The 24,699-nt window shown below is 35.6% G+C and overlaps 1 long non-coding RNA gene, 4 other non-coding genes and 1 pseudogene across 8 annotated transcripts; 5 read left to right on the forward strand and 1 right to left on the reverse strand.

Moving 5' to 3' along the window:
• The first annotated feature begins 2,340 nt into the window (after window positions 1-2,340).
• Window positions 2,341-17,586, forward strand: LOC145123265 (callose synthase 11 pseudogene; annotated as a pseudogene). 3 transcript variants are annotated; one of them, XR_013715066.1, is made up of 6 exons: window positions 2,341-2,499; window positions 3,101-3,171; window positions 11,282-11,603; window positions 11,699-11,775; window positions 11,870-17,200; window positions 17,307-17,586. The product of XR_013715066.1 is annotated as a callose synthase 11 pseudogene, transcript variant X2 (transcript). The 3 variants fall into 3 exon arrangements; XR_013715067.1 differs by lacking the exon at window positions 11,282-11,603; XR_013715065.1 differs by lacking the exons at window positions 2,341-2,499; window positions 3,101-3,171 and having other exon boundaries at window positions 10,923-11,603.
• Window positions 2,566-2,655, forward strand: LOC145128160 (small nucleolar RNA U31b). The gene has a single exon (XR_013716760.1). It is a non-coding gene; the product is annotated as a small nucleolar RNA U31b (small nucleolar RNA).
• Window positions 2,756-2,840, forward strand: LOC145128141 (small nucleolar RNA Z195/SNORD33/SNORD32 family). The gene has a single exon (XR_013716742.1). It is a non-coding gene; the product is annotated as a small nucleolar RNA Z195/SNORD33/SNORD32 family (small nucleolar RNA).
• On the forward strand, window positions 2,927-3,012 carry LOC145128145 (small nucleolar RNA Z196/R39/R59 family). Its single transcript, XR_013716746.1, has one exon. It is a non-coding gene; the product is annotated as a small nucleolar RNA Z196/R39/R59 family (small nucleolar RNA).
• Window positions 14,904-14,982, forward strand: LOC145128153 (small nucleolar RNA J33). The gene has a single exon (XR_013716754.1). It is a non-coding gene; the product is annotated as a small nucleolar RNA J33 (small nucleolar RNA).
• A 147-nt stretch (window positions 17,587-17,733) lies between the features above and the next one.
• LOC145123266 (uncharacterized) lies at window positions 17,734-18,812 on the reverse strand. The gene is made up of 2 exons (XR_013715068.1): window positions 18,666-18,812; window positions 17,734-18,552 (listed from the first exon to the last, which is right to left on the reverse strand). It is a non-coding gene; the product is annotated as an uncharacterized LOC145123266 (long non-coding RNA).
• Between the last annotated feature and the right edge of the window lie 5,887 nt (window positions 18,813-24,699).

Here is a 24,699-nt window from a genome sequence, read left to right on the forward strand (position 1 = left end):
TTCAAACTCTTGAATACTCATTTGAGACAAGAAATCGGAACCAATGTACCTTCCGAGCTCGCTACTAGGGGTGTTAGACCGAGCTCGTTCGGAATTTTCATTCCTCAAAGTATTATAAAGCCTAATTGTTTCGTTATTTTGGTGAGAAGTAGATCCGAATGCCCCCGTATTTTGCATCATGTCATGAATGTTTGTTGAACCATATTTTGTTAAATAAACTTCAAACAAATTTTGAAAAACTTTGTTAAATTTTGAAACTTCCTTTGATGCATAATCAATGTCATCATCCAATAAACCCAAATCTTAACAAATATTTTACATTAAAGTCTCAACCCCCCCCCCCCCTCCCCCACATTTAGAGCCGGATTCAAAGCGGCGGAACAAGTAATAATGGGAGGCATTTCTTGAAAATATTTTTTTTAACTTTGCTTTCATCGGTTTCATCATATTAGCAAATATTGTGCTCCTCATTTCAAACTCATTTATTTTCGCACACATTAAAAAAAATTGGTTTAAAACTAAACAACTTGTAGGATAATAAACCTCCGATAAAAAAGTAGTTGTTTTTTTTTAAAAACATCAAGCATGTCCGTAACAAGTTTGATAGTATCCCAACTTGATTCCGGATAAGCCGTAACCGTATTACAGTCCGCAAGGTTGTCATGGAACATTTTTAAAGTATCTTTTTGACGTAAGACACATTCAAACATTTTGCAAGTGGAGTTCCATCGGGTATTATTTTTCCAATTCGGACCTAAAAAGAGGGCATTCGCATCGACACAAAATTACATATAATTATGATATCGAGCGTTCCTAGAACTAAAAATATCTTTTAGCATGTCTTTGAAACCATCTTTTATAGTTTCAATGCTAGTTAGTCCATCTTGCACAACCAAATTAATGATATGTGCAACACATCGACTATGAAAAAAAACACCACCGCAAATTGGTTTATATTTTAGTTTTAGTTGTCCAACCGCGACGGTGTTGTTTGAAGCATTATCAAAAGATATAGAAAAAATCTTTCCTTCAAGTTTATAAGTTTTGATCACACAATCTAAAATTTTAAATAAATTTCTACCGGTGTGCGGGTACTCAAACAATTCAAACGTAATCGTACGCTTCATCATTACCCAGTTAGTTGGATTAATCCAATGAGCGGTAACACAAAGGTACGCATCCGGTGAACCGTGAGGAGCCGTCCAAACCTCACAAGTTAAATTCACACCGGTTTGTAAAGATTGAAATCCTAAAATCATTTCATTTTTTGCAAGTTTCCACATTTCAATACAATCACGTCTAATAGAAGTACGACTCACATGGCAATATCGTGGTTGGAGAGTATCTTGGATGAGTGAAGTCAATCGTTTGTTGTCGAAGTGGTCAAAAGGCAAGCATTCTTGAATCACGAACTTCGCCATCCTATCCCGAACTTTAGCCATGTCGTAACTCCACAATGTTGCATCATTCGCCATTGTTGTTTGATTATGTCCCGACCCAAATTTCACCGCGGGGCATCTTTTGGTCATATGAGTTTTCAATGTCGAATTCCCATCTTCATTAAAAAAAGCACCCCATTTCTTGCATCGCGCTTTTTTATACCGTTCGACATTACACACAAGTCATAGTTGCACCAAATAGCCGGATTTCTATTTGTTTCTTTGATGCTAACAACGGTAAGATTGTTTGATGAATCTCCAACACCAACGGAATCCGAATCCATTGTTTGAATTAAGAGAGTTTTTTGAACTAAGAGAGGTTTTTTGAGGTTTGGTTAAGGTAAAGTTGAGAGCTAAACATCTAATACATATATATATATACTAAAAGGAATGGATAATATGGTAAAAAAGGAGCCAAAATCGGGTCTTACACAGCCTCAAACGGCTATAAAGCCGTTAGAAAGAAACAAAAAAACGGGCAGAATTCAAAAACCGGTTCACAGGCGGTTCACCAACTGTAATATCGGAAACCGGTTCAAAACCGGTTCAGCAAACCGGTCCAGACAAATCCGGTTCCAAACCGGTCTCAAAGGTTGAAACATCGAATTGGTTTAATCCGACGGTTCGGTTCATCAACGGTTCGGTTCACATGTGAACCGGTTCAGGGCTAAACCGGTTTTCGGTTCACTGAACCGGTTTTTTTGCCCACGCCTACGTCCAACACATGCTTATTTTATTTTCTTAGAATTTTGTGTTTTGGGCTGAACCGGTTTTTTTGTCCACGCCTACGTCCAACACATGTTTATTTTATTTTCTTAAAATTTTGTGTTTTGGGCTTCATAACTATTCTGACTTGTTAGCCCATAATTAGAACCGGTGATACTCAAAACCCTAAATCGACCGGATAACATTAACCTTACTTGTCGCTTCCTCAATTCATCCTCATCGTGGTTGCAGCTGTTATTCAATCCAAGTTCACTTCATCTGAACGAGAGGCTTTAACAATATATGCTTTACCGCTCGCCGATCTGCCCTTGCTTGTTGCAATTTTTAACGATTCGTGAGCTCTCTTCTCTGTTTTTTATCTATTGCAATTATAATTTCCAAATTCAAAGCTTTTTTGGCTGAATATGATGAGAGTTATTGTCGCCCCAGTCTTATGAGCATTGTATCATTACATTGCTCAATGGTGATAGACATATTCATAATCTGATTCATTTTCCTCAAGTTATACAGAATAGATTTCAAAATGTTATACAAAATTTATAATTTTTTTTGGTTATAATTGAATTTGGAGATGCTGTGGTTTGGTAATTGATTGACGTGATGATTTATTTACCCATTTTGTCTGTAATATCAAATGATGATATATAATATACATGCATCACCATCTGATCTCTCATTTGCAACCACTCATCAAATCCCCAATAAATATTTTTTTTGTCAAATCATACAATTGTTCATACTTGTTTCGAAAACGAAATTGTTGCAATCAATGATGTAAATTATTTTTTACACTGATGTTTATCCGTGATTAACTTAAATTGATCACCATCTTTCGGCTGAGATTATGCAACAGTTTTTTGTTATTTTATTTTTATTTGATAAAATTTATGAAATCAATGCCCATGGTATCTAATGTCTTTACCTAATCAATGTAGAAGACATCTCGTTTGACGGGCAAATAATAACGAAAACAGACATTGCGACACAGTTTGCTGTATCTTAAAAGGTGACTGTTACTTTTTATTGCTGTTCACATATTCATTTTTTGCCAATAAAAACACTAGTCAGTTTTCGTTAAAATTCTCTAAAACATTTTAAAGTTTAGGACAATTGTATTTGTTTGTAGATTTATTATCTTCAACTAATAATGATAAATTTTGCTTTAAGTAAATGTTTTTGTAATATTTTTTTTGTATCGAAACCATAGACAATGTAGCTTGAAAACACTAATTCAACACATTTTTATCAGAATAATTTCAGGACATTAGGTGTGAGACACGTGTACTATACGAGTTTATTAAAAGTTAAAGTTTAATATTAATATATAAATATTAAATATTAAAAAAAATATTTTTACATAAATGTGAATGACATAATGAATAAGTAATTCAATTTATACTAATAAAAAACTATTGACATATTTTAAATATTGATGTTGAAAATCAAGGTATAAACATTAAATATTTTATAAATTAACTTTCGAAATAAATACAAACGAAATGATGAATAAGTAGTTATTGAATCTATACTAATAATTTTTTTTTGACATATTGTAATTGTTATGAATCAAAATTTTCAAATATTTCTTTGAAGATGATGTTTTTTTTCATTTATTTGGGTAGAGATAGAGATGTATTATACACACATATTTATTTATAAAATTTGAGTAAATAATAAATTTGTTTGAATTCAAATTAAAAGTCCAAAAAATTAAAGGTATGTTTTGAATTCAAATATATCATCAAATACAAGGCATTAATTGTGTTATTAGAGCATCTATTTGAATTCATATATATTTATAAATTATTAAACATTTAAATAGAATGAATATTTACATTTACATATATAATAGTAGACTAATTAATTAGTGGAATTGATTATTTGATTAATAAAAAAACTAAAGATACCACATAATGACATGTGGAATTTAAATAATTGTAAAATCTTATATAATGACATGTGACAAAAGTTTTGAGAAAGTGACAAGTGGCAAAAAAAAACTTTCATTTATTAGAGATGATGTTTTTATTATAACTGATTATTCGATTTTAAATTTTAATTGTGACAACAATTTTATAAAGTTTTGTATTATTGAATACGCAAAATGTATCTTATATAACATAAAATCGAGAAATACTAACAACCACATTAAATTTTTTATTGATTTATATTTGTTAATAAATAAAGGCAGAATTTCGTATATACTCTTGTTAAACATCTAAATATCGTATTTACCCGGCCTAAGCTCTAAATATCGTATTTGCCATTCTTAATGTTTTTGAATATCATATATATCCAAATCTATTTTTTTGATAATTTTTATTGATTTATAATCTTTTTTATTTTTTTTTAAAATCATTAAAGCTAAAAACAACAACCAAATGGACAATATTGCCCTTAGTTCTAAATTGCAATACATCACGTGTTAAAGCAAATTAGGATTGCAGATCGCAGCCTCGTCTCTTTCCTATCACAACCTCTTAAACATACGAGGAGCTTCCTATTCCCCCTTGTTATCGCACACAAGCAATAAACATCAGGTAATCGATTTCAAGATTAAAATCAACACATCTGAGAGCATAGAAACTAAGATCAAATAGAAAAGATTGAACATAGTTATCATCAGACCATTGATGGCGAACATCAACACAAAAGTGATGATGAGTTCCCACAAGAAAGCTTCTAAATCTGTAGTGGGATTCGAGTATCGAGTTAAACTTTGTCATTTAACTTATTCTAAATCTATTATCTTTTGTTATCCAATTCATGTATGAACAACATATACAATTAAAGTTTAAACAAAAAAAAAAAAAAATTCTCAACTCGATATAAAAGTCAACAATGGTATCATTGATAAACTTCTCTGGATGTCACAACTGAAAGTCTCTTTAGATATAGAAATAGAATCACAATCCCCTCAATAGATAATTTCTTCAAATAATTCATATGAGCTGTGAATCAATCAAGCAAAAATGTCATGGAATAGATTTGAACCCAATTATAGGCTTACAGAGAAAGGACTCACTCAAGATCAATTGCCCATTTTTCCTTATACTGCTCATCCAGAGATTTAATAAGCTCTTGTATAGAATCCCAATTAGGGTCACAGACAGTGGAATTCACCTTCAAAATGATGCCTGGAAGATTGTTTAGAAAATAAACTTATGACTTGTTATATGTTTAATCATATATCAAGATATGCATTTGTAAGAATAAACCCATCATATCTTGAAACCAAATATATATTGGAAATGCAAATACCTGACTTTTGACCCTCGATAAAGAAGGATAGGGAAGGCAAATGGCATAAATACCTAGTGCTTATTACCCTTGATGCGACAACATAACACCATCAGCAAAGAAAGAAGACGATGAGACACCGGCGAACGTGAGGAGACAGAAGGCAATCGTGAGGAAGATGATGACCAGAGTATAACCTCGTCTGAATTGAATGAATTAAACCTGTGATTTGTAAAGGAAAGGCAATATTGTCAATTTAGTTGTTGTTTTTACTTTTAATGATTTTAAAAAGATAAAAAAGATTATAAATCAGTAAAAATTATAAAAAAAAATAGATTTTGGTATATATGATATTAAAAACATTAAGAATGGCAAATACGATATTTAGAGTTTAGGTCTGACAAATACGATATTTAAATGTTTAGTAAGGAAATATACGAAATTCTGCCATAAAACATCTAAATCTAAAATGGGGTTGTATATATGTATAACATAAAAGCAGTTAATGACTGAAATGCGTAAGAGTTCCATAAATAAGACAAACAAATTGAAAAACTCAAATGGAATATTGTTTTCTATTTTGGACGAACAATCATGTAAATCAATGGACAATTTAGTCAAGGGATCAAATGTGACTAAGAGCACCTCACGTTGTTATCAAAATCTGAACTAATTTTATTATATTTAATCTATAATAATTAAAACTATTTTATAGAACATGATATTTATGTAATGTTAATGATTATTATGCATTAATACAATATTCTATAAATCATGAGTCAGTCTTAAACATTTAGTATGGTATATATCCATCCTATTTCGATATCATTCATTAATTTGATAAATCACCATCTAGTTTAGGGATGTCAACGGGGGCAAACCGGACGGGGAGTGCATTCCCCGCCCCCGCCCCCGAAATTTCCCAGTTCCCCCGTCTCCGCCCCGCCCCCGAAATGTTCAACCTTCTTACCCCCGCACCCGCCCCTGAATCCCCTTTATTATCCCCGCCCCCGCCCCCGATTAATTTTGGGCTGCCTTTTTTGGGCTAAAAGAATTTTTTATTTAGGCTAAAAGAAGCTATTTTTAAGTAACAAATAATTATTTATAGCAAACTAAAAATAAAAAAGTTATGACATCTTAAAAACATTATACTAACAACTCAAAAACATGTTTTTTTGATGAATTTTGGAAGCTCAAAATAATGTTATTGTTTATTATATTTATATAATTAATATATATAAATATGTGTAATTCATTAACGGGGTCCCCATGGGGGTTTCGGGACGGAAATGCCTACCCACGCCCCCGCCCCCGAAATTAAAACGGGGGTTAACCTTGCCCCCGGCCCTTCCCCGTCCCCGTTTTTTTTTTAAAAAAATCCTCCAAACGGGACGGGGCCCCCATGGGAATGGGGTCCCACGGGACTTTTTGACATCCCTAATCTAGTTTTCCTTCCTAAAAAAAAGGGAAATCTTCAGAAAAGTCCTAAAATTTTACCCTAATTTACGAAAAAAATCCTAAACTAAAATTTGTTTACGAAAAAACATGAATTACCGGTAAAAATAACGATCTGACCCCTTTTTTCCGGTTTACCGGTTTTATTACTTACATGTTTCACTAAAGTCTCATTATTTTACCCTAATTTGCGAATAAGTCCCAAAATAAATTTTACTGATGATTTGAGACTTATTCGCAAGTTAGGGTAAAATAATGAGACTTTAGTGAAACAGGTAAGTAATAAAACCGGAAAAAATGGGTCAAATCGCCATTTTTACCGGTAATTCATGTTTTTTCGTAAACAAAATTTAGTTTGAGACTTTTTCGTAAATTATGGTAAAATTTTAGGACTTTTCTGGAGATTTCCCTAAAAAAACAAAACATCATTCATATTTAATGTATTTCATATATGTGTAGTAGGTGTGAGACCCGTATACTAAACGAGTTTATTAAAAATAAAAGTTTAATATTAATGTATAAATATTAAATATTTAAAAAAAAAAATACTTTTACATAAATGTGAACGATATAATGAATAAAGAAGTAATTCAATCTATACTGATAAAAAACTATTGACATATTTTAAATAATATGTTGAAAATCAAGGTGTAAACATTAAATATTTTATAAATAAACTTTCGAAATAAATACAAACGACATGATGAATAAGTAGTTATTGAATTTATAGTAATAATTTTTTTTTTGACATATTGTAAATAGTTGTCATGAATCAAAATTTTCAAATACTTCTTTGAAGATGATTTTTTTTTTTCATTTATTAGGGTAGAGATAGAGATATATTATACACGACATTAATTGTTAGAATTCAAATTAAAAGTCCAAAAAATTAAAGGTAAGTTTTGAGTTCAAATATATCATCAAATAAACGGCATTAATTGTGTTATTAGAGCATCCATTTGAATTCAGATATATTTATAAATTAATAAACATTTAAATAGAATAAATACTTTACATATATAATAATAGACTTATTAGTTAGTGGAATTGATTATTGATTAATAAAAAAAAAGTAAAAATACCACATAATGACATGTGAAATTTAAATAATTATAAAATCTCATATAATGATATGTGACAAAAGCTTTAAGAAAATGACAAGCAACAAAAAAACACTTTTATTTATTAGAGATGATTAAAAATAGTACTTGCAAATATAACCTAACACCAAAGTGCACAGTGGCAAATATTGGCATTAAAGCACTTTTTGTAAGTTAACTTTCAATAAAATTTTGAATTTTTATATTTTTAATTAGGAAATCGTGAAAAGTCAAATCCTTAAAAATTGTTTCAGATTAATTGTGATAAATTGAATTTTTCAGAAAAAAATTGCATAAAAAGTGCCATTAACAACTGGTATATGGGCCGCATTTTCATGATTAATTGTTTCAGATTTGACAGTTTTTTAAGAATTCAATTTTTCTCAAGATTAAAAATGTCATAATAATGAAATTGAATAATAGACCACAATTTGAGTTCAAAAACGTGCTAAAAAACAATTTACAAGGTTCGTAGCTATTTCAAACGAAGCAGTGCAGAGTTTGTTTCAGGAAAATCAGATAAATAATATTTTATAATTTAAAAGAGGCGTAACTCCTCATACGATCTCCGTTTTGGACGTTGTTTATATCCAAAGAATCAGGAAAACATATTTTATTCAAATTTCTTATATATAGCTCTCAAGTATATTTAATGCAAAAAATTATTTTTAGGCATCAATTAAAACTTATTTTATGAATTGCTTTCCAATTGTTAACGACCGTCAATTTTGAGAAATTTCAAGATAGGATGAATAGTGGGTCCCTTGTTTTTGGCAGGAAGAGTTTCAGCCTTTGTTGCCCTTCCTTATAAAATTTCAAGTATAATGACTTTAACTGCACTCAAGAACAAGAAATACTACACAATATGTCCTTTAACAACTATGTTTGTGGTGGTTTGACGTGCGGACTTTGACCAATTATTACAAATTGTTACAATCGCGTAGGTTTCGCTTTCTGAATTGATGTTTATACCCTATGCATGGGTTACAAAAATCAAGCATATGATAATTTAAATGGACACTTACGAATCTAGTCACAAAAGTGCAAGCCAAGTTGCTAGAAGAATTATGAGTTCGTCAGAGAAGAAGAAAAGTTGAGATAGGTCGTATACGACTCAAAGAGAAGATCCGTATTTATACATGACAATTAGGGTTGCGATTAGGTTTGTTGTCTTATGAATTAGTCAATGACATGGTTAATGGTTTCTAAAACTAATGAGATTTGCCAATTTTACCATAATCACCCATTAGAATTCGAATTTTCTAACGTAGGGGCTCTGCCCCTTGGACCATGCAAGGGGCGTAACCCCCTTGACCCCCACTATTTTGTCGTACGACTTATAATTCGATCTTATATGTGTGCACATCGAACATATAATATATAGTACAAATTATAAGCCTTTAGCTAACATATTAATTCCAATTACACAAAATGTCTGGTGATACTAAAATCACCAACAATCGGTAGTGCATGCATCAAATTCTCAAACCTCTGAAGACCCCTCAGATCATTTTGCATAGTTTTTGCAACATTCTTCTTAGCCAAAGAAAAAACCACATGATCCATCACATCATTTCCTCATGTTCTTCATCAATGTTTATCGCCGACATATTCATCTCCGATAACCAATCATTTTTCTAATTGCATCCGATTGAAAAAAAGAGGAAATATTTGTATATGAATGTGTGAGTTGGATTTGGCAAGTTCGAAATTGCACCCTAAAAACCGCACATCATAAATCGATTAAAAAACCTGCAATCAAACGAGGATTAGTGACATAAAGCGACACTCATGGTCTTCTGCCTTTCTCTATCACCTAGATCACATCGGTGACATGGGTGCTGATTCAAACACTGAACACTGAATCTTTGCTCTGTTCATGTATTAAGATAAAGACAATGAAGAAGAGGTATTGAGGTGGTGGTGGTTGTTCTTGAAGGCGATGGAGATGAAAAGGAAGAAGACAAGAGGATGAAGATGAACTGCGAGGTGATGGTGGTTTTATTTCCTTTTTTGTTTAATTAAAACAAATTTTGTCGTTAAATAAAAAAGATAAAATAAACCAAAAATGGCAAATAAGTCGTTTATAGGGCTTATAGACCATCTAGATGTAAGTTATAGAAATCATAAGGATTATATTCATAAAAAAAATTGTAAGTTATAGAAATCACAAGGACTATATTCATAAAAAAAAATTGTAAGTTATAAAAATCACAAGGACTATATTCGTAATTTTTTTTATTAAAAACTAAAGTTATAACTTTTAATAAACCACAGGACCATGTATATTTATCAAAAAAAACTATGAAAAGAGTTTGGATTAGATACGCTTATAATTGCGCCCAAACAACCTAATTTTTTTCAACCCGAGAAGGCGGCTATGTAAAAAAACATTATTTTATATGCGACTCGGGCACTGCATGTGATACATCTTCTGTTACAACTTTTGTCTTTTACTTGCCACTTTCCGATTTCATATGTACTTAACATATTGTATTTATTTTTTCTTTAAAATCATGAAATAAATTTTCTCTACTGAAACCACAATCCTCCACGTATACGTATTGTACTTATGGACTAATTTAGTCATTTGAATTTTGATAAAGGTTGTAAAAATAGATACAAATCATAGAGATACACTTAAAAAAAAAAAGATATTCTCAAATTAGGTTAAAAGAATAATGTTCGATTTTTATTTTTTTAATAACTAATTCGTAAGGAATATGAATCATATTAATATATTAAGAACTAAAAAGATTTTGAAAGAAAAACAAAATAAAATCAGAGTATTATTGCTTACTTTGATTGAATTCAAGTAACCGATGAAAACACCCTCACTGTGTGGGTCGCACCCATCTTAAGTGGGAGCTGATCTGAAAATTTAATGCATTGGACAATTATGCCCTCCTTTAACTATTGAAGAGAGAGATAGATCCAAAGAATTTTTTTCAAACAAACGCTGAAACGCAGGACGCTCAACAATCCCCCTTCACTCGGATTATCTTCATCTTCAACCTTCAATGATCTCTTATCTTCTCATTACCCAATTAAAATTCCACTAAATTCATCTCCATTTTAATTTTCTCCTCCACATCTATCCAAAACGCGATTGCAATTTACAGAGAAAAAAGTGGAACCAGATGTAAAAACAGCAAAGATGAGAACTTGAACAAGTTAAATGGAACTAAAGTTTGCTTTTCAGATGTTATTCAATTTGATATTCTATAGCAAAGTTTACAAAGTTGTGGGTTTCAACTCGATGAGTTGTGGCTGAAGTTCGTGTCTCTCACCTTCTCAATTCATTTCGAGATGGAATTGCAGATCTTTATGCTGACCAACATTCTGGAGTACAAATCGTTGACTTGTTCTTCGATTCCATGCTTGTTGCTACCAGCCTAAAAAATGTCGAAATCATCGATAATAACTCAACAAACGCAAAAGGTTTGAGGTTTTATGATTCAACGATCTGTTATCTGTTATCATATCTTAACTTCATCGTAAAGCTTCTTCTCCCTCTCAAGCGCGTGCCTCACGTGCCACTATTCTTGTAACTTACAAGTAACAAACACCCCTCAAAAACCCACCACAAAATCCCAATAATTTGAAACCAAAAAAAGAAAATTTCAATCGCCTTATCCTAAAGGTACGCTGTTTTACTTTAGGTTTTGTTTATTATTTTACTGGGTATATAGTATATACGTTTTGAGATTCTGTATCTATCTGTGTGTGTTTTTGTAGATATATTGCGTGTTTTGTTTAGACACTGGTTAATTGGGGTAATCAAAAGTGTAAATTTCAATCCCCATATCATACAGGTACGATCTTTTCGTTCAATTTGATCTATTTTTACTTTGCTTGGTGTAGTTTGTGTATTTATTTGTTGTAAAAATGGTGAAATGGGAATTGCAGGGTGGTTTTGAGAAGATACCGAGATCGTGAAACTTGTTAGAATTCCGATGAGATGAACTTGAGGCAAAGACCAGTACCCACTCGCGGACGTGGGAATCCAGACGCGCCGCCACATGCGACGAGGCATGAGGAGCCGTATAACATAATCCCTATACACAGTTTACTTTCTGATCATCCATCTCTTCGGTACCCGGAAGTGAGAGCGGCTGCTGATGCTCTACGCGCCGTCGGGGACCTCCGTCGGCCGCCGTTTAGAGAATGGCGAGATGGGATGGACCTTCTGGATTGGCTCGGTGCTTTTTTCGGGTTTCAAAACGACAACGTTCGGAATCAACGGGAGCATCTCGTTCTCCACCTTGCCAACGCCCAAATGCGGCTCTCCCCGCCGCCAGCCATCGCTGATAACCTCGACCCTGGTGTTCTCCGGGAATTCCGTCGGAAACTTCTTAAGAATTACAAGTCATGGTGCTCTTTCCTCCGACGAAAATCACAGGTTCGCCTCCCACATTTCCGTCAAAACCCCGACACCCACCGCCGGGAACTTTTATACGTAGCTATGTACCTACTCATCTGGGGTGAAGCCGGGAATCTCCGATTCACACCAGAATGTCTCTGCTACATCTACCATCACATGACCATGGAATTAAACCAAGTTCTCTCCGGCGACACAGACGTCAACACCGGCCGTCCTTTCAATCCCTCCATCTCCGGCGAAAACGCGTTTCTGAACAAAATCATCACCCCGATTTACAAAACAATTAAAACGGAAGTAGACAGAAGCAGAAACGGAAAAGCCCCACATTCAGCCTGGAGAAATTACGATGACATAAACGAATTCTTCTGGAGTCGCAAATGCTTCAAGAAACTTAAATGGCCATTAGATCTCTCCTGCAACTTCTTCATAGACGATCCAAAAGCCATAAATCGAATCGGTAAAACCGGATTCGTGGAGCAACGAACATTCTGGAACATCTTCAGAAACTTCGACCGATTATGGGTTTTGCTCATCTTGTTCTTCCAAGCCTCCATGATTGTAGCCTGGAGAGAAACACAGTTTCCATGGCAGGCGCTTGAAGATCGTGATGTACAAGTTGAATTACTCACAATCTTCATAACATGGGCTGGTCTTCGATTCGGTCAATCAATTCTCGATGCAGGAACACAATACAGTCTGGTTTCAAAAGATTCAAAACTTCTTCTCTTTCGTATGATCATGAAATCATTAGTATCGTTAACATGGGTCATCGTCTTCACCATCTTCTACATCCAAATCTGGATCCAAAAAAACTCAGATGGGCAGTGGTCCGATGCCGCCAACGATAAAATTATCGTGTTCTTAAAATCCGGATTAGTCTACATCATTCCAGAAGTCCTCGCATTGCTTCTTTTCATCATCCCATGGGTTAGAAACTTCATTGAAGAAACCGATTTCATACTTTTCGACATGCTAACATGGTGGTTCCATTCCCGACTCTATGTAGGACGAGGTTTACGCGAAGGTTTAGTCAACAACATCAAATACACACTCTTTTGGATCATCATATTACTCTCAAAGTTCTCATTTTCTTACTTTCTTCAAATTAAACCACTCGTGGCCCCCACCAAAGCCCTATCAAGCCTCCGGCTCGATAGATACAACTGGCATGAGTTCTTCAGTAACACAAACCGAATGGCGATTGTTCTCGTTTGGGCACCCGTTGTTTTAATGTATTTAGTTGACATGCAGTTATGGTACACGGTTTTTTCGGCTCTAGTCGGGTCGATTGTCGGGTTGTTTTCTCATTTGGGCGAGATCCGGAACATCGAGCAGTTAAGGTTAAGGTATCAGTTTTTCGCGAGCGCGTTACAGTTTAATTTGATTCCGGAAGATTTATCCGTGACGGCTAAAGATTCTCTTGTTCAAAAGCTTCGTAACGCGATTCATCGGGTCAAACTCCGGTACGGGCTCGGTCAACCGTTTAAGAAACTTGAATCGAGTCAAGTTGATGCGAGAAGATTCGCGTTGATTTGGAATGAAATTATATTCACAATGAGGGAAGAAGATCTAATTAGTGATAGAGAGGTGGAGCTCATGGAGTTGCCGCCTACCTGTTGGGGGATCATGGTGGTCCGGTGGCCGTGTGTCCTTTTGGGTAATGAGCTCAGCCTTGCACTCAACCAGGCCAGTGAACTTTCCGGTGCACCGGACCGCTGGGTTTGGTTCCGGATTTGTAACAGCGAGTATCGCCGGTGTGCAGTGATCGAGGCGTATTGTAGTATCCGGTATTTACTACCCGAAATCATTGAAAAAAGATCCGAAGAATACGGGATTGTTAAACGGTTATTTGATGAAATCGACCATTATGTTTCTATTGGCGAGTTTATGAAATTTTATAGATCGCAAAAGCTCCCGATGATTCACACAAATTTGATCAATCTTGTTGAAACTTTGATGGCACCGGTTCAAAACATGAACAAACTTGTTGACATTTTGCAAGCGCTTTATGAGATCATGGTTAAAGAGCTCCCAAAAACTAAAAAGCCCGCGTTCCAATTGATTGAAGAAGGTTTTGCCCCGAGGAACCCTGCAAAAACCGAAGAGGGTTTACTTTTCGTGAACAAAGTCCGGTTTCCAAAACCCGAAGACGCGTTTTTTCACCGACAGTTACGGCGGTTGCACACGATTTTAAAATCCCGGGACTCGATGCGGAACATCCCGAGAAACATCGAGGCCCGGAGACGGATTGCGTTTTTTAGCAACTCACTTTTCATGAACATCCCGCGGGCCCCACAAGTCGAGAAAATGATGGCGTTTAGTGTTTTGACTCCGTATTATGACGAGGATGTTTTGTATAAGAAAGAAGCGCTTCGAAGCCCGAACGATGACGGGATTTCCACTTTGTTTTATTTGCAGAAAATATACGAAGACGAGTGGGAGAATTTTATGGAAAGAATGCGTGGAGATGGGATGAAAGATGACAATGAAATTTTCACTACAAGAACACGCAACCTTCGTGTTTGGGCCTCGTATCGGGGCCAAACTTTGGCCCGAACCGTTCGGGGAATGATGTATTATTATCGGGCTTTGAAAATTCTCGCGTATCTTGATTCGGCTTCTGAAGTGGAAATCAAACAAGGTTCACAAACTGTAGATTACCGGGCGGGTTCATGGGGTTTGAACCGGACCGTTAGCGAGACCGGGTCAGCAATTATGAAGTTTGTATACGTTGTTGCGTGTCAGAATTACGGGTCCCAGAAGCAAAAAGGCGAACCACAAGCAGAAGATATCGCGATTTTAATGAAAAACAACGAGGCTCTTCGGGTCGCTTATGTGGACGAGGTTCGTTTAGGTCGGTCTGAAGTCGAGTATTATTCGGTTCTTGTAAAGTACAATGAGCACTTAAAGAAAGAAGAAGAAATTTACCGTATAAAATTACCGGGCCCGATGAAACTTGGGGAAGGAAAGCCCGAGAACCAAAACCACGCCATAATTTTCACGCGTGGCGATGCGTTACAAACAATCGACATGAACCAAGATAATTCGTTCGAAGAAGCCTTGAAAATGCGAAACCTTCTAGAAGAATTCAAAGTCAACCACGGGATCCGAAAACCGACAATCCTAGGAGTCCGCGAAAACATCTTCACGGGGTCCGTCTCCTCGCTCGCATGGTTCATGTCAACGCAAGAAATGAGTTTCGTGACACTCGGTCAACGGGTTCTCGCGAACCCGTTGAAAGTCCGTATGCATTACGGGCATCCGGACGTGTTCGACCGGTTTTGGTTCTTGACACGTGGCGGAATCAGCAAAGCCTCAAAAGTAATCAACATTAGTGAAGACATATTTGCGGGTTTCAATTGCACCTTACGTGGTGGAAATGTAACACATCATGAATACATTCAAATCGGAAAGGGTCGGGATGTCGGGTTGAACCAAATTTCAATGTTTGAGGCCAAAGTCGCGTCCGGAAACGGCGAACAAGTTTTGAGCCGTGATGTTTATCGGTTGGGCCACCGGCTCGACTTCTTCCGGATGTTGTCATTTTTTTACACGACAGTCGGGTTTTATTACAACACAATGATGATGATTGTTATGGTTTATACTTTCTTGTGGGGCCGGCTTTATCTCGCGTTGAGTGGGGTCGAGGGGGCAGCTATGGACAACACAAAGTATAACAAAGCATTTGGGGCGATTATAAACCAACAATTTGTAGTCCAAATCGGGGTTTTCACCGCTTTACCAATGATAGTTGAAAACTCGTTAGAACACGGGTTTTTATCCGCTGTATGGGACTACCTAACGATGCAGTTGCAACTCGCTTCGGTTTTCTTCACTTTCTCAATGGGGACCCGCAGCCATTACTTCGGGCGTACCATATTACACGGTGGGGCGAAATACCGGGCCACGGGTCGCGGGTTTGTTGTTGAACATAAAAAATTCGCGGAAAATTATCGATTATACGCGCGAAGTCATTTCGTGAAAGCAATTGAACTCGGGGTGATTTTAACAGTTTACGCGTCCAACACCCCGTTATCCGTATCGAATTTCATTTACATAATTTTGAATATTTCGAGTTGGTTTTTAGTGGTTTCGTGGATCATGGCTCCGTTTGCGTTCAACCCGTCGGGTTTTGACTGGTTGAAAACGGTTTATGACTTCAAGGATTTTGTTAGATGGATTTGGTATTCGGGCGGGTCGTTAGCGAAAGCGGATATTAGTTGGGAGACATGGTGGTATGAAGAACAGGATCACTTGAGAACAACCGGTTTATGGGGGAAATTGTTGGAAATAATTCTCGATTTAAGATTCTTCTTTTTTCAATATGGTGTTGTTTACCATTTGAAAATCGCAAACAATAGTACGAGTATTGTTGTTTATTTGATTTCGTGGGTTTTTATGATCGCTGCGGTTGCGGTTTATATTGTGATCGCGTATGCGCAAGATAAGTTTGCGGCGAAAGAGCATATAAAATACCGGCTTGTTCAGCTTCTTGTGAGTTTTGTGATTGTGGTTGTGGTTTTGACGCTTTTGGAGTTTACTAAATTGACGATTTTGGACATGTTTTCGAGTGTTTTGGCGTTTATACCGACTGGTTGGGGGATTATATCGATTGCACAAGTTTTGAGGCCGTTTTTGGAAAATTCAATTGTTTGGGATACGGTTGTTTCGTTGGCTCGGCTTTATGATATGTTGATTGGAATGTTTGTTTTGGCCCCTCTTGCTTTTTTGTCATGGATGCCCGGATTTCAAGCCATGCAAACCAGGATTTTGTTTAATGAAGCATTTAGTCGAGGACTTCAGATATCCAGGATTCTTACTGGGAAGAATATTAATTTGGAGTCGTGATATCGAGGGTATGTTTGTCATTTTTCATATGGGAAAACTCGTGTTTTTTATAATATCATAAGGTTTTTGACTATTTGGGTTGGAGTTTGACTCTTTTCTATGATTGGTTTGCAGGTTTTGGGTGTAAGAATGACGATAATGTCCTTGAATTCATCAAGCTGCTCACCATGGGAGCCATTTTTGCATCCTTATTTCGTATCGTTAAATATTTGTTTTTTTTTTTGATGTTTTGAACATAATTGTAGGGTGTTAGCCTTAGTGGTTAGAATTTTGCAGTTAAATATGTACATATTTGTGTAGGTGGTGCTCATTGGTCAAATTGTAGTGAATAGCAACGTACTTTCTGCCAATGTACTTTTTTTCATCAATAATAGCAACATACTTATATTTTTTACACCAATATGTATAATGAATGTACCTAACTTGTTACATATTTGGGAACGAAATACAAGTACATTGCTATTGCTGGTCATTAACTGTTATTATTAATAAAAGATGTTAGCATGTTGCTAATAAAATACCTCTACATGCCTTCAAGTCATTAAAAAAAACGAAGTTTTTTATATGAAAGGTAGAAATAAATCTAAACTGTTTCTTTTACAACAACCTGAGTTTACATACAAAACAAAACCAACAACATTACAAGCCAACAAGCCCAAAAACCTCATCCTTCTTGAGTATTAACAGCTACTTTCTGATACATAACTCCATTTTTGGTGTTATACACGCTTTCTGCTGAGATTTCAACCATTTTTGACCCTGGGATTTTACCACCGAATTCAAATTCGCCACGTGTCGTGAAGCTCATAACATAACTAATGTTCATGTACTCGTTTCTTGAACTATGATTCCCTTCGATCATGGAAAAAGACGAATAAAATCGGTCACCAATGTAAAAAGGGGATGCATAACCATATGCCATTTGCCCTTTCTTGTTTTTCACCAACATCTCGAACTGTAAATTTGGAGAATTTTCATCTGGGTAAGTCTCTTTCTTTCCTTTTGTGTTACTGTTGAGGGTTTTTGAGCATAAATTTGTGACCTTTTTATGTTGGGAATACTCATATGATGCACATTTGATTCTTGAGTGTAGGTTTGCAGGGCTATAAATAGAGACATGGTCAAGATTCTTTCATTTAGTACTCCACATTCGCCCTATGATACTACTCCTGTTTTGTAGACTAAGACTTGAAGGTAAACTGAAAGCTAATCTAATCGAACAATCTCTTGCAGACATTTTATCGAACAGTTGGCATGCGGCTAATTCTAGACGGTTCTTCTTCTTGTTCCAAACTCCTTCTGCAACCAGACTAGTGAGTGGATAAAATGACATTCCTCTACCGTAGGTAGAATTAGAGAACTGCAAAATGTACCGAACTTTTCAATCTTCTAAGCAATCTACGAATTTGATTGACAGGAAACGTGGAAACGTTTCATCACCTACTGTTATAAAGCTACAAGAAAAGTTCTTACAGTCGTAGGTATTTTACTCCAATTCGAATCTGAGACCCCATGTTATGACCGAGCATATCCCACGCCTGTAAGCCGTCCGGGCATCTGGTAGACCATATCATCGTAGATGCTAAAACCATCGTTGTTGATCTCTTTATTGATGCAAGTATAATTATACCCCAAAACAACTTTTCTTTTAACTTTTTCAAAAAATTTAAAAAATGGCTAAAAGATGTTTGGATAATGCAAAAGATCTTTTAAAATAATTTTTTGTGTAGGAGGAAAAGTTAGTGTTTCAAAAGTCACAAAATCCTATCTTTTTGTGACTTTTGTGACTTTTTAACATGAAAATATGATTTTTATCCTAAAAGCAAATACAAACACATTTTAAAGACTATCTTTTGGAAAAAGTCACTAGCCAAAAAGTCCTTTTACAAAAAGGACTTTTAACATCAAAAAGTAATCCCAAACACCCCCTAAGTAGCGGAACCCGAAGGCGTGATGCTTTGTAATGTACCATTGATCAAACTAGTATCAAGAACAGAAGAATTGGGATAATCAAGCTTGAAAACAACATTTACAGGGGTTAAAGTACTTACCGATCCAAAACCAACCATAGATAGGGGGTGTTTGGCTTAGCTCTAAAGCCAAAAGTCATTTTAGAAAAAGATAGAAGGTAAAAGATGTTTGGCAAATGCATTTTAAAAACTACTTTTGGATTTGGATACAAGTAAAAATGAACTTTTTGGAAAAGTCAGAAAACCTGACTTTTTGTAACTTTTCCAAAAATGACTTTTGCCCCCTAAAAAGCTAAGCCAAACACCCCTATAGCTTCCCAGAATTCGAATCCCAAAACCCGAATAACCTAAACCCAGCTCCGACGTTTGCACGAGGCTCCCAACGCGGGGTGGCCGGAACTTAACAAGCCGTAATCTTCTGCATGGAGTATTGCCAGAAAAATAATCAGTAATGTCCGGCTCAACAAGGTTAAGAACCGCATTAAGGAGAGAAAAGAAAAGAAAGTAAGGAGAGAAAAGAAGAGAAAAGAAAAGAAAGTAAGGAGAGAAAAGAAGAGAAAAGAAAGGAAAACAAAATTTTCATTTGTGCTCCCGAGTTGGAGAGAAATGGAAGGAAAGTTAAACATTTTGTTCTTTCTTTTCAAATCCTCCCAAATCGGAAGGAAAGTTAGGAGAGAAAGTTTTCCTTCCATTTCCTTCCACTTCCTTCCTTTAATGAAACTCGGGAGCACCAATCTCTCTTACTTTCCTCTCATTTCCGCCCATTTCCTTTCTTTTCTCTCCTTAAGTTGAACTCGGGAGCGGGGTGTAACAATCCCTTTCGATTTCTCTCTCTATACGTATAGATTGAGGATTTTTCTATCTAAAAAGATAAAAATGCACAGATGGTCTCTGTGTTAGTTATCACTTTGGTCCAAAAAGGTTTGCAAGGTCCAAAGTTTTCATTTTTTTGCGAGTTTGGTCCAAAGTATTTTGAAAATATCTAAAATGACAAATTTACCCTTGGTGTTTTCTTTCTTCAATATTTTTATTAAGTTTAGTTATTAAAATAAATAAAAAAACAAAATTTAAACACCCCTACCCACCCCACCTTCGTTATCTACCTTTTTGTTTTTATCAAGTTTATTTATCAAAGCTCAACCACTACCACCACCAAGGCTGCCGCCGGTAGCACAGCCACCACCTCTTGAAGCCGGTAGAAGGGAGATGAAGAGAAACAATCATAGAGGCATAGAGACAGACGTCAGTTGGAGCTAGAAACTAGCGAAGTCAAAGGGTTTTTCTTCTTTCTCTCCTTTTCACCATTGAAGAATGGTGAACAGATCTGGGAAATGGAGAAGACGAAGGGTGGCGGCTGCGAAGGGAAGTCTCCAATGTGGAAATCCGACATCGTCTTTGTCGTTTGAGAGGGAGGCAACATCATCATCTTCTTGACAACGAATGATTCCAAAGCTTGAAGCCATTGACGAAGACATCATCATCATCTTGACAACATCATCATCTTCTTGACAACGAATGATTCCATACCATCCGAAACCTCGAGGAAGACGAAGACATTGACAACGAATGATTCCAAAGCTTGAAGCCAATACAGGGAGGGCAGCGAACCAGGGTTTCGACAGTAAGATTTTCAGATCGGAGGGTCACCACTGCAGCTGGAAATCTGCAAACGTAAAGCCAAAATGGGAAGGGCACCGACACCGCCAATGATTAGAGTTTCAGTAGATCCTTGGAGACGCTAGGGGTTTTGCGAAGAGGAGCAGCTCCGCTAGGGTTTCTCGGGGGAGGAAGATCAGAGAGAGATACATCCACAGATAGGAAGAAGATCAGTGGAGCTCTACCAGTAATTATCATATGCATTCCACACTCGATCTAATTGTTCTTGTCACAAATCAGATTGTTCTTGTGGGTTTAAAATTCTGGTAGTTCTTGAATTTATGGTTGCAGATCTGAAAAAAAAAGGTTGAAGTCATCAGATGGTGGTGGTAGTTCTTGTGTTTCAATTTATCATGTTGTGGTGTTGGTGGTGACCGGTGGGGCGGTGGTAGTGGTGGTTATTGGTAAGCAACTGTGGTGGTAGCGGTGGCGGTGGTAATTAACAGTGGTGGTGATATCATAACTGGTAGTGGGCTAAGAGGGGGAAGGGTGGGGTAGGGATACGGGTAGTATTTTCTTTTTTTGTTTTATTTTTAATTATAAAACTTGTAAAATGTATTTAAATAAATAAATAAAAACTGAAAAGCAAAAGCAAGGGCAAAATCGTCATTCTTAAAAAGTTTAAATCAAATTGGACCAAACTCGCAACAAAATGAAAACTTTGGACCTCTGGTGCTAGTCCAAACATTTTTGGACCAAAGTAGTAATTTTGAGCAAACCACAGGGACCATTTGTGCAGTTTAGTCATCTAAAAATAGTGCATCTTCAACCAGAATCTTCTGACCCTGCATAAACATGTTGTACGTTGTGCATTAAGTATGACATGCCGCTTACACACATATCGTGGAGGGAGTGTCTTGTACATAATGTTGTAACGTTTGTAGTGTGATTAAAGTCAAATAGTTACTTTGGATTTGGTCAATGAAAGTAAAAAGGAATGTCTTTCAAAAGTAACCCTGAAGTATTTAGATTCAAGAAAATTGGACCTTACTGGATGATTATTCATTATTGAATGTAATGAGTATGTAAAACAAACAAAAAATGTGTAATAAACACATTGTCCTTAAAACAAATTCGTCCGCTACCGGGTGTTTGTTTCCCAGGATACAACAGTTTGAAGTGGTTCTTCTAGACACCCAAACCCTCAATAGGCCTGAATTATATCTTCAATATAGCTAGAAAAAGAAGAAGATGAAGTGGGGAAGAAGAGAGTTTTCTTACATTCTTTTGGTGTCCTCAAATGGTTGTAGAGTAGTGATATTTATACTACACATTCTATAACCTCTCATTTAAACACCTCTATTAATCACAAAGATTAATGTGTGTTAATATGTTATTAAATTGTAATATTAATTACAATTTCAGTTACGAAAGAAAGAAATATTTGCAAGAAAGGTCCCTGAACTTTTCTTTTCTTTCTCTCACCCATTAAACTCTTTTATTTACTTCTTCCAACACCCTTACTTTAAGGATTAATTTCTCATTCATATTAAATCCATTTTGGACGTGTTAAAAAAATGGGAAAAACCCATTTTTATAAATTGGTTAACACCAATTTTCCAACAATCCCCCACATGAATGAAAATTGATCAAGCATTTTCAAGCTACCTAGATAAAATCCAACAGTTGAATCATGCATAGGATAGGTAGGTGTTACCCTTTGAACCTTCCCTTAAGATACCTATTTATTTTACTAGCGGACCAGTAGACTCGATGTCCTTGAACTGTTCTGCCGTTTGTGTAAATAATCAATATGTGACTCACATGATTCTCCCTGACCTAGTTAGGTTCTCATTGATGTGTGCGTTATGGTCATGGACACTTGCCTGGTTCTGTAAGAGCTCTTAGGAATGTGCCCATACAATTCCTTTTGAAGCGACCCCGCTTCTCTCTCTCACATAGGTGATTCTATAATAATCATTAAAAGCTAATTCGTGATGATTTCCAATTTATCATCCACAACTATAAGCTTAACCTGCATCACTGTTTGTCCCATTGAACCTAGATCTTGGGATCTCCAGTCAACTATGTTGGGTTTTCCTTCGCCATAACTTATTAATCTATGGGTTTTTGTACCATTCCTCATAACGACCTCTCATTCCAAGCATTTCGTAGCGGATCCACAATCTGATTTTGACTTTATGTAGTCATTCATCTTGAGAGTCATTGTTGAATGGTATTATGTCTTTGAAAAATATATCTAGACTCACCATTCTTTACATCATCATGTACATATATATAGGAGTTATTGGCTCATCATGGGACATCTCCCAAGAACTTACAAATTCCTTTAGTTTATTGTCCAACCTTGGATAAACTTGCAAATTTTTTCTCCTATATTTTCCAACAAATGTTGACCATTATCAATATGTTTATAACTACACCATAGTTACCACTATTGAATAAGCATAATTGTGTCAACATAATACGATACGCATATGTACTAAATGTATTTGTGAATTCATAATAACATTGGCCAGATGTAATTATGAATATTCCATACATGAGTTTTCTTGCAAATATCATATTTTTCCATGCAATTTCTTGTCTTAACCATTTACATGTAAAATTCTTTAGGCATCCTATATCAAGGATCCTACTATGTCATAAAATAGAATATCACTTTAAAGTGCCATTTGTATGGATCTATTTCATCACATCCATTGATGTTGAACGACATATTCAAACTTTTGATACCCGTTGTTCCAAAGCTTGCTTTAATCATATAATGACTTTACTACTCGCACATTTTGTTGCTTTCCCTCGGGTAAGATAACTGATTGGCAGTTCCATGTATATTTATACTTCTAAAACTTTGTTTAGAAGTTTTAGTTTCATATCAGAATGATATACTTCCAAATTTCGAGAAGTTACAACCACATATAATGATAAGAGCATGAAATTAATCAAGACATTCTTATGTTTGTAATCCAAACATATATTTCAAATATGTCATCAACTCTTACTTCTCATTTGGAAACCCACCAAATCGAAATGATTTCTCAAACTCAATAGTTTAAACGATAGAACCAATATTAGTTTTTACAACTTAATCCAATATGATCTTTTAAGAAACGATCATTTGATTCCAAACTTAGAATAATTATATTTACATTCATAGTCCTTTCAAATTCATGTTGAATATCTTAATATTCATCAAAATATTTATCTTGTTTTGATGAATTCCAACCAATATTATTGGATTTTATGGAAATAGCTTCTTGGGGTATAGAAGTATCATTTGATTCTAAAATTCCAAACAAGGAATCATTACATATTCTATTGAAATCATAGACCATTATGTTCTAATCGATTCTCATATTCTTTGGATCTATCTGCTTTCATTTTCCTCTTGAAAATACATATATAACCTAGTGGCGTACATCATAGAGGTATATCCACTAGCTTGCATGCATGATTTTCAAGATAGAATCCATTTCACTTTTAATTGCCTTTTTTCATGAGATCTATCAAAGGACGTGAATTCCTTTTTGAAGGTTTGAGGCTCTCTTACAACCATATACATACATAAATCATCTCCAAATGATTTTGTGACAATCCGAACATTTTTCCATTACCGTTATCCGTTTCCGTTAATAAAATTTGAATTTTATTAAATTTCCGTCAAACTTCTTGGTTTAGAAAATCATCTAGTTTTATATAATTAAATTTATATACGAGTCGGAACCAACAATCGCGCGAAAGACCCGAATCTTCTTGAAAAATCAAACGGTTTTCGGCCTGGCTGATTTTACAGCCGTAAACCCGTGTACGGTCGTACACTCGTTTACGGCCAGCGTCTGGTGGACCCCACCACCAACCACGAAAACCCCTATAAATACGAGACCCTACCCCTCATTTACACTTTTCTGGCCGAACAC

This window comes from Lactuca virosa, chromosome 7 (assembly GCF_052849685.1).
Source record: "Lactuca virosa cultivar CGN04683 chromosome 7, Lactuca_virosa_CGN04683_v6, whole genome shotgun sequence".
Lineage (NCBI taxonomy): Eukaryota > Viridiplantae > Streptophyta > Magnoliopsida > Asterales > Asteraceae > Lactuca > Lactuca virosa.